The sequence below is a fragment of the Lissotriton helveticus genome, chromosome 8 (assembly GCF_964261635.1).
Source record: "Lissotriton helveticus chromosome 8, aLisHel1.1, whole genome shotgun sequence".
NCBI classification, from domain to species: domain Eukaryota; kingdom Metazoa; phylum Chordata; class Amphibia; order Caudata; family Salamandridae; genus Lissotriton; species Lissotriton helveticus.
The window spans coordinates 254,667,985-254,678,082 of NC_136069.1; the positions used below are offsets into that span (position 1 = coordinate 254,667,985).

Consider the following 10,098-nt stretch of genomic DNA (forward strand, 5'->3'; position numbering starts at 1 on the left):
ACCCCTAATGATGTGTAATAGGAAATGGGACAAGCCGTTTTTGTTACAAACTGAAGTTCTGTACTAGGACAAAACATGAAGCAAACTCATATCACTCATATTGTTGCTGTTTTGTCTAATAAGTAAGAGATATCTAAATGTGAACGATAGAGTCATAGGCAAATTAAGTCTGTCCCATTTATAAAAATCCTTTTCACCTGCCTCCTCTCTCATTCTCAAATAAACCTTTAAAATGATATATGAGCAATTCATATATTATGAATGCTCAGCAGTGGCTCAACAGGGTTCCCTCATTTTCTGCCCTGGTGTAAACATATTTCTATGATATCTTTGCTCCATTCCATATGCTGCATGGGGTGAAATTGTGAAAAATGGGTCACACACTCGGAATGTTAAACCTCCAGCATTTACCTTAAACTGCACTTCTTGAATTTTGACGTTATAATAGCAACATCATATTGTTATAATGTGGAATAATTTCATTAGTGTTCACTTCTTGAAATCAGTGCAACATCATATTCTTTTTCATAAAATGATTTTATCCAGTTCTTAATTTAGTGCGTGATTGGTTAATTCGGTATAGATAGCAACATCGATTATCAGCCATAATTGGTTAATGTTCAGGAAAGGGAGGCTTTCTCACTTTATTGCAAAATATTTAGTTTATGAAATAATGATGTTGTTGTTGGTTTTATTTTGCCCTTCAGACAGCCTAAGCCATAGCATTACAAAGACCAACCCAATTTCAAATTTTAAATTTGTGGTAAGAATGCCCAGTTCTTCTCCTGGATACGATTGTCTATACGTGGATATGGGCCCAATTCACGTAGGTACATACGTGTAGTAAAGTTACGGGTGCCGAGTCTCCACACACAGGGCAGACTCTTCACACTGCGCCCTTTCTGCAGTGAGCAATGCGGAGATTCCACCCCAAGTGAGGGGATTCCACCCGAGTGCTGAGACTCCGGGCCTGATTCACAGAACTAACTTAACCCCTTCGACGCTCATGACGAGCTGGGCTCGTCATGACGTAGCCTCCTCGCACGCTGATGACGAGCCCAGCTCGTCACGTAAAGTGCGATTTTAAAAAACCCAGCGTACGGGCGGAATTCCGCCCGCACGCATGCGGTTAAGACAAGATCCTAAACTTCCTACCATTTTGGTATTCACAGAAGGCACTTACTCATTTTGATATACACAGAAGGCACTTACTCGTTTTGGTATTCATAGAAGGCACTTACTCATTGATGAGTAAGTGCATCTGTGAATACCAAAATGAGTAAGTGAGTAAGTGCCTTCTGTGAATACCAAAATGAGTAAGTGCCTCTGTGAATACCAAAATGAGTAAATGGTAGTAAGCTTAGGATTTTGTCTTAAGTTAGTTCTGTGAATCGGGCCCTATGCCCTCAGTGCAAGACTCCGCACTCGTAACTTTACTGCATGTAAGTTACCTTCATGAATCGGGCTCCCTGCAGGTGGTAGTTTAGAGCAGGCTGGACATAATCAGATAATAACACTGATGGGGGACATTTCAGAGTTTTTGGACCGACGGAGTCATCTACTTTTTGCATTTTTACCGTGGCCTCAATCAAGCAAGAAGTAATGTTGCTGAAATCTACTATCATTGAATGCAATGGATGGTTATTAGGGTAAGCTTTCAGGGCCCAACAAGAAACTGACGAAGGCGAGGTGCAGAATGAACATACCTTTAAAGAGGAACACTTGGTCTTTCTCTTGGTTTTCATATGCAGCCTGAATTCCTGATGGCAATGTGGGCCAAAATGTTGTAATTGTATGATTGATGACCTTTGAGTTCTGGGAGATCTTACGCCAGAAGATGCTGTTTGGAATAACAATTGTGTGAGACAATTGGTATCGTTAGAATTGTTAACTCTACCTAAACAACTGATGGTCACAATGTAGTCAATGCATTGTACACACTTACTCTTCAAGTATGGCTGGTGGAATGGTTAGTGCAATGGGTCTACGTCTTTATCTCAAGATTATTCACAACTAGTCATTAGGAAGCATTAAGTTCAAGTCCTGATGAACATCATATAGGAAGTCAATACCAAGCAACCAACCTACCTCGCAAACATATTTTATTGTCTCTAAGCCATTACCACACCACTAGAAGAAAATGATTTGCACCTATAAATCAAAAAATGGCATATTACACCCCAAACTCTGCGTTCATCTCCTTGTGAGTCTAACATAATTTCCTTCTCTGCTCTCATAGGAGCCCTTTGTACACATTAACCAAGTTGTTACCATGATATTACATAATACCTTGTATTTTCAAGTGTGATATGTATGTTTCCCTTTTTGTGCCATGTCCATTAGGATGGAATGATGAGTTATACTTGCTCTGCTAACATCTTGTGTGCCCTCCAGGTCACACATTTTTATCTGGGGTGCACAACATTTAGACATTGACCATGAAATTTGATTAAATTTGCAACCTTCTCATTCTGCATAATACGCAATGTTTTACCAATGAGAGAAGAGTTCTGGCACAAAAAGTGAATTTTGCTGAGTTTTTCCACTCATGTGTTTTTTGATCAATACTTCTTACTTTAGTTTACAACTTTTCTGCTTATGCAACCCTCCCAAAGATTGGCACATTTTATAAAAAGTAGTTGTGTTGCAGTGGAAAAACCTTCCCAATTTTACACGTTCCTATCCAAGTCCCCATGATTGTCTACTTGGTCTTTCATGCTTTCGAACTTGACACATGAAATACTACTACATTTGCAATTGTAACGCCTATTATGAACAATTCTTAGACACCGCAATAAATAAGAAACAAATCCTTAATATGTCAAATATCATTTTTTGCCATCTACAGTGCTTCAGTGCCCCCTGAGGCAAGGTCTCTTCTATAAAAAATATCTTACGACGATAATAAATACCTATAAATTAAAACATAATAAAGAATGATGACGTTTAATTTCGCACCATTAATCATATTGTAAATATCTTTCTTTTGGTCTTTAATACAAATTTGTATCTGAAACCTTCGTTCCTCATCCATAACTCATTGTATATAAAGCACAGAAGTAGAAACATTGATTTGGTTTAATTAAATATTTACCTGTCTTTGAAAAAGATGATTTCTCCACGCAATGTAGTGATGGCATCATAAACCAGATTTGCATCGCAATTGGATAAAGTGGTAGATAGTTTTGTGGTTGTTGTTTTAGTTCGGGCAGTAGTTTGGATGGTAGTTTTGGTGGGAGATGGTGTTGTTGTTGGAGGTAGGTTTGGTGATGCTCCTAAAAGGGGTAAAGCAGACGTTCTTTCTAAAAACAATGCTTAGCATTATACAACAAGCAATCCATGTAATTGAACATAGATCAGTTACCTCAACTGCTTTTTCTGCAGACCATGTTTATCTTTGCCCATAAGCACACCTATTGTTTTTGCATTGGAGCATTCTAGACACAATACTGAACACAACTTACCATACAGGGCTTGAATCCCATTGACATCATCGTGGGGCAGTCGGTATTGAGCTGGATCAGTATAGGAGTAAGTCGGGTACATCAGAGCCCCGCGGTCGCTAGAATGAGACAGGCCCAGTGAATGGCCAAATTCGTGGGCAGCCACGAGGAACAAGTTGTATCCTGAAAGTAAGAACAAATCACTATTTTAAAAGGGGTGATCCATGTAGTTTATTAAACTACAATTATGAGGCATTTTTCAAAATGATCAATGCCAGTATTTAATAAATCGCTGCATGTACACAGAACCAAGACAAAACTAAAACAACTCTAAACCGAACATAAACTGTAAGTCAACCTTCTGCTGTTGGAAACTCAAATGACTAGACTTATCAAGGACAGTCGGGTCGACCTGCACTTTCCCAAATTTGCCAGGACCATCATCTTCTAAGGCCTTCAAGTGAATATGTAGGTCTACATGGCCTGCTAGCTTTGCCACTTGAGGTGCTTTAAGTAGGATAAACAGAAGCAGAGCTTATACTGAGCTTGTCACATCAAAGATGTGCTTTGCATTTCAGGTCTTCACAAATCCAGCTGAGCAAAAAGAGCATCCTCCTTAACTGGTTGTGCACACCATGGGATATATTTACTAAAATTCCTTCCAGTACGAAATACTATGCTAAAACCAACTTTTAAACATGTCCTACTTTGTAATGTGCTATACAGTGCAGCACACATGCAAAGTCGCAAAAGATTGGAGAAATTAAAACATTTCTCCTCGATAATGCCACAGTCAAAATGGTGTCATTTTGTGATGCAAAAACCCTGTCTACTTTTTGTGGATAGGATGGCTTGGAAATAGCTATGTACAACCCAGGGAACGCCCCCTTGACACAAAGTAATGCAAAGCAGCACTCCGTACTGCTTTGAATTTCTTTCAGATAATCTTCCATAGTAAGTTTTGGGGTGGAAAGCAAATTTCAAATAAACATTTTGTGCTGATTTTAGTCACTTTTGTGACTCAAACCCAGCGCAAAATGTTGGTAAATATACTTCCATGTGAGAAAAAAAAGTTTAGCAGGAAAGCCAGTTCAGATGGTGTATCAGGTAAGAATGTAGAAGCAGCCTGTCAATAATGTCCTTCAAGGATGGACCCTGTGACAGCCAATTGTCATAGTTCAGAGTACATTCCCAGGATAATTGCTGTGCTTCTATTATGATGTCTTCAATGATATAAGTGAGCAGAATTCTCATGTGACATACTGAACCGATCATGGAACTCAGAACCTAAGATCATCCTTTCTGAACCAATGACCACAGCTAATGCTTGTAAGCAATTTTGCTTTATATTCTTTCTTTGCAAATGTCATAGCAGGCATATTTGTAAAGGCTCAAAACAGCAGAGTAAACATCGATGCTTGACGTTATGCTTTAAAGGCAAGTGTTCCAAAGCAGCTGTTTTGTGAAGGGTTGTGATTCCACATTCTTATTTTGAGCACGTATCCTTGAAGCACACAGAAACATTAAATGTGACTGAAAAAAGAGAAGCTTGGGGGAACTTTAAATATTATTGTAATTGTTTAGCGGAATGAACATGTAAGTGAAAATGTGATGGACAGCATCTTTATCTGGAAATCAGAGAGGAATTCACTTACATAATCTTTGAAAAGTAAATCAAAAATCCTCACCCAATTTGTATGCACGAAGCAGCGAATGCAATTGGCAGGGACACTTAAATGTGGTGTTAGCTCGTTCTAAATATCAGAAGTATTATTTCTTATAACTTCATTTAGATGCAACAACTTCAATCTCTGATGCTGTCTCTAAAATATTTATTATCCTCAGTGATTTGTGTAGCATGTGTAAAGTGTTTGTTGCAAATGAATCTGATCTAAAATGCTGTTAACATAAAAGTGACAGGACGTAGTAAAGAACATGCCTCCTACAATATGAAAACCTACTGTAAATTGGCCAATCAGAGGTTAAACAATACCTGACCCATACTGACCTGATGTGAAATGGAAGATTATGCAGAAGCTGATGTGAACAGTTAATATTATTGTCATTTCAGAAGATTAATTATTTTAGGCATGCTATAGATAGGCATAGGTAAATAAGAAGATATAGGTGATAATAATAAAGTTTTCATGCTGAGTGAAAGGTTGAGAGCCGAACAGTGTCATATCTAATAAAATATGGCACTGTTTCCCTCTCCATCAATGTACATACATTTGCCCATAGTGCAAGTATGTGTGTGTGCTGCCAAGCAAAGGTTTTGTGCTAGGAGGATACAATTCTAATACAAAATACTATGCTAATACATAGTTTAACACTTTACCTATTTTGTATGTGTTCTGTACAGGGCAGCCCACATGCAAAGTTGGAAGGTTTTAAGAAAAGAAACCTTTTCTCAAGCTTTATGCCTGCCTCGAGGAGGTGTTCATTTTTGACTCAAATTCCAGTCTATGTTTTTATTAGATGGGACTTTGTGTCAAATTCCAAAGTTGGGTGTAAGGGAACACCTATTTGCCACCCATTGAGCATTGCCTTAATGCAAAGTTGCATTAACTAGCACAAAGTAGCATAAAGCACTACTTGGCTTTGCTTTAGAGATACTTTCCCACCAAAATCAGGGAGGCAGATTTATCAAGGGTTTACGTTGCCTTTGCGTGGCCCTGCATGGCTTGCATGGCCTTGCATTTCTTGATAAACCTAGAGTAATGCAAGGCAGTGCAAATCGCTGCCTAGCGTTACTGTGCCCCATGGAGGCATTCCATGGGTGGAGCGTCGGTGTTCCAATGCATCCATTAGTGGTATACCTGGAAATGTGTTAAAATGCCACACTTCTCCAAGTGAGGCGTAACAAGAAGTACCTTTATTTCTCTTCTTTTTTCCTTCTTTCTACATAAGCTGTATTCGGCAGCACACATAGAAAGAAGAAAATGCCTCTCAGGATTGTTTTTGTGCAGGAAGGTGTTCCTTCCTGCTTTGCACTGTGTAACAAGTGCTAAATATGGGCCAGGATTTGCACTGGAAAGTAAATTCCAAAACAGCACTTTACACCAATTTGCATCATTTCTGTGCTGCAAACATAGCACAAAGTGTTAGAAATGCTACCTACTTTAGTATACACAATTAATATCTGAACTCTTTTGTGAGACAATTAGACAGTTGTGGAAAGATATGTGTATGTAATATGAGAATTTACACCAATTTGCATAATTTTTGTGCTGCAAACCCAGCACCAAGTGTTAGAAATGCTACCTAATTTAGTCTACACAATTTAGTCTACACAATTAATCAATTAATATCTGAACTCTTTTGTGAGCCAACTAGACAGTTGTGGAAAAGTATACTTATGTAATATGAGAATTCAATAATCATTTGTCCTGTAACAAGCTTAGCCTGCCATTTAAACTGAACAGTGTATCGTAATAATAACATTATGCGTTTTTCTATAAAACATATTTGTACTGTGTATGAAGTGAAAACTCGGAGAAAGTACTATTTAGACCATTGGTTCTCCATCAATTCAAATTCACTACTTTTGTAGGTAATAAAAGTTATGAATATTAGTTTATGCTCTCAAATTTGCCTATTTGTGGTTTCTGATGAGGTTACTCTGGTAGATATAACCTAGTAATCATTTTATTAACCTAATAGTCTGTGCTTAGTTTGTAAAATAATCAGTGCTGGTGCTCAAACCCCAGGGCCGGTGCAATTAAATGGCACATGCCGAATACCAAGGCTGCGTAGTCATAAATCCACCCCATGCCTGTTTAATTCATTACCACACACTCTCCCTCCTTTTATCTCACTCTTACAGGCTGCTGCTTTCTCCCTTTGTGACGGTTTTTCTGTCTTATTCTTTTGCCATCTTTCGGATTTGTATTTTTTCCTCTCTTGCTCTCTGGAAATGTCTGATGCAGAAAATTAAGTGCTGGTCTCCAACAATAAGTGCTGGTGGCCCCCACCACCATCCACCAGCACAAATTAAGCACTACTAATAGTCGGAAAACAATTTGGATGAAATACATAAAAAAATGTATGTCCAAAATATAAAGGCGTAAAATAATTGTGCAGTTTTGTTGATAGTTAACTACCTATCCATGAAAACTCTGCCGCCTATAATTGATCCCAAATCGTATACCAGGGATGATGCCTTCTTTGTCACCCCGTTGCTCTCTAACTGCGTTTGTGCTATACAAACACACACGCACACACAAGCATACAACTAATTTTCAAAAATATATTTTGTTTTCATTAAAGCATTTTATTTTCCTGAACTTCATAAAGTGACTCTGTTCTACTGGAACAAACATTCGGCTCAGCAGGGTGCTTCACAAAGATTGCAGATGACACTTGTCCTTTTCTGTTACTTGGAATGCAGTCAGTTCTGCATGTATGACCCAATCACACCTCCTATGAGGGATTAAGGGAATTTTACAATACTTTGGTTCACCTACCTGCTGACCCTGCAGTCCAGGTTTCATCTTCATCAAAGTGCGCATCTCCACCGATTGTATTTCCAGGTGCAAAGGCGTGGGCCAGAGTTCCATGAGGTCCATCAAATGGGTAGAAATCCCCATGCACTAAAAAAGAAAGAATAATTCAGAAACAGCCGTACTAGTGCTGATCAGAGACATGAAGAGAAATATGTGATCAATACATGCAATGATCATTGCATATAAAGTCTAAACCAAAGGGGTCGTGTTATCATCTGCTAACATCTTAACATGATCCAAAACCTTATCGCCATTAAGTTTGGGTGCCCCTGCCACCACCTTTGTCTGCCAGTATATCCATCTGGTCATACCTCCTGCTCCAAACGAGATCTGGATGTCAGCTGAATCATCAAAGATCCTGGTAAAGGTCAGTGGGGTCACGTCACTCCAGACCTTGAAGGCTCTTCGGATCGCCGTATCCACATCAGTCTGAGCCATATCCGGGGTGTAGTTCAGAATTCTTTTTTTTTTGTTACAAAAGAAAGGAAGTGGCAAAATTAGTGGCGCCTTTGGCAATTGGATAAATTATTTTAAAAATAAAAAACATTTTGACATATACCTGTAGGTCAAAGTGGTTGTCCTCCATGTAGGGCGTCCACCAAAATGGCTGAAGTCTGCAGCATCACTCACTCCGCACCTTGGCCGCTGCATCACCTCCAGCGTGTTGGAATCCAGATTCCCTGTCACCTCCAGCCCAAAGAAGGACTGCATTTCTTGAATTTTTTCCGAGAATGGGTTGTTCTTCTTTCTTCCAACAGGTTTTCCATCAGTCTTGAGGTTGTAGAACTTCTTTAGATAATCCTAGACGAGAAGAACAATAATTTCTAAAAATCCAGGAAGGACTTGTGTGCGGGTAGGATTCACCGGCTGGGCACACTTCTGTACTGGCAAACTTTCTTGTATTTTGTGTCAATGACGATTAATTTATAATACTGCTGTGAAGAAACAATACATTAAGTTCATCAAGAAGCCATTTTCTCTGCATTTTGAGTCACCTTTATATCGAATTTATTTCAAATGAAGTTGTACTAATTGACAATGCAAAATGCAATTTGTGAGTTATTTCCCATGTACATATTAATATATTGTGCCTGCTGATAATCGGCAATCAAGTTTTAAAATTTCATGTACTATTCCGATATTTACATAGCAGTGTTGGAGAACAAGCTGGTCCATTTCTTGCATGTATATCAAATACACCGCAAAAAGACAGGCCTTATAATTTTTGAAAATGTGCCTACTTCGGCTAAATGCAAACACAAATAAGTCCCGCAGCGAAATAATATTGGCCATTGCAAAAATCTGCATGTATCCAATCCGGCTTATCTTTTTACTTTATTACTTTGTTTCATGCACTTTATCGCAGACATTTCTATGTAGTAAAAAACCTAAAAATATATCAATAATTTCCTTGCCACAGAATTGTCTTTTCAAAGGCAGAAGACAATTACAGGACTCACCTCTGCCAGCTGTTGACTCTCATCCCGGTCTTCGGTTACAGGCACTGCAGGGAAGGCATATGTGTGCAGGGCACACAGGAGCAGCAGCAGCGACAAGGACTTCATTCTTCTCTTCTCCTGCCCCCCCTCCCTCTGCTCAGTGAAAGGTCTCTCTGTGGGTTCTCTGCCTCTCCATCTCGCTGCCCCCTTTTATACAGTCCTGTGAGCGGCCCCCGGTCACCTGCATGAATCACTCTTTACAACTTCCGGAAGGTACATGTCAAAACACATCCAGCTCGTTACATCATCTGTTTCGGAGTCGAACCCACCACCCTTACACAATCTTTTAAAAGTGATAACTTAGGGAGAGGTCTTCGAGATGTTTTTTTTTCTCCAAGTATGCTTATCATCCAAATATTAAATTGTAGGTTCAGAATAGTTTTGCCAGCAGTAATTACTCCACCAGCACCCTTATGCAGGTGGGGTAGTGCACACATCAGTGGTGGTCTGCCGTTGATGTATTGACGATTAATTCAGTCTATATTAAAAAAAAAACAATACATGCAATTGGTCACTGGCAGTATGCACATCACTGCTCTGTATACTGTTGGCTAAGGCCCTTCCTACCCGCCCCCTGCTCTTTAATGTTTGTACAAAGCCATTGCCACGTTTAATTTGTATGTTTAATTGTTATTGCGATGAGACCCCCGT

General features: G+C 39.2%; 1 pseudogene across 1 annotated transcript in view; it reads right to left on the minus strand.

The window, feature by feature from the left end:
• LOC144771589 (matrix metalloproteinase-18-like) overlaps nt 1-9,583 on the minus strand; it is a 28,544-nt pseudogene extending 18,961 nt beyond the window's left edge. The window contains exons 1-7 of the transcript XR_013599372.1: nt 9,409-9,583; nt 8,508-8,749; nt 8,260-8,408; nt 7,910-8,035; nt 3,465-3,626; nt 3,095-3,275; nt 1,707-1,840 (exon numbers count right to left, since the gene is read on the minus strand). The product of XR_013599372.1 is annotated as a matrix metalloproteinase-18-like (transcript). The remainder of the gene's footprint in view (nt 1-1,706; nt 1,841-3,094; nt 3,276-3,464; nt 3,627-7,909; nt 8,036-8,259; nt 8,409-8,507; nt 8,750-9,408) is intronic.
• Between the last annotated feature and the right edge of the window lie 515 nt (nt 9,584-10,098).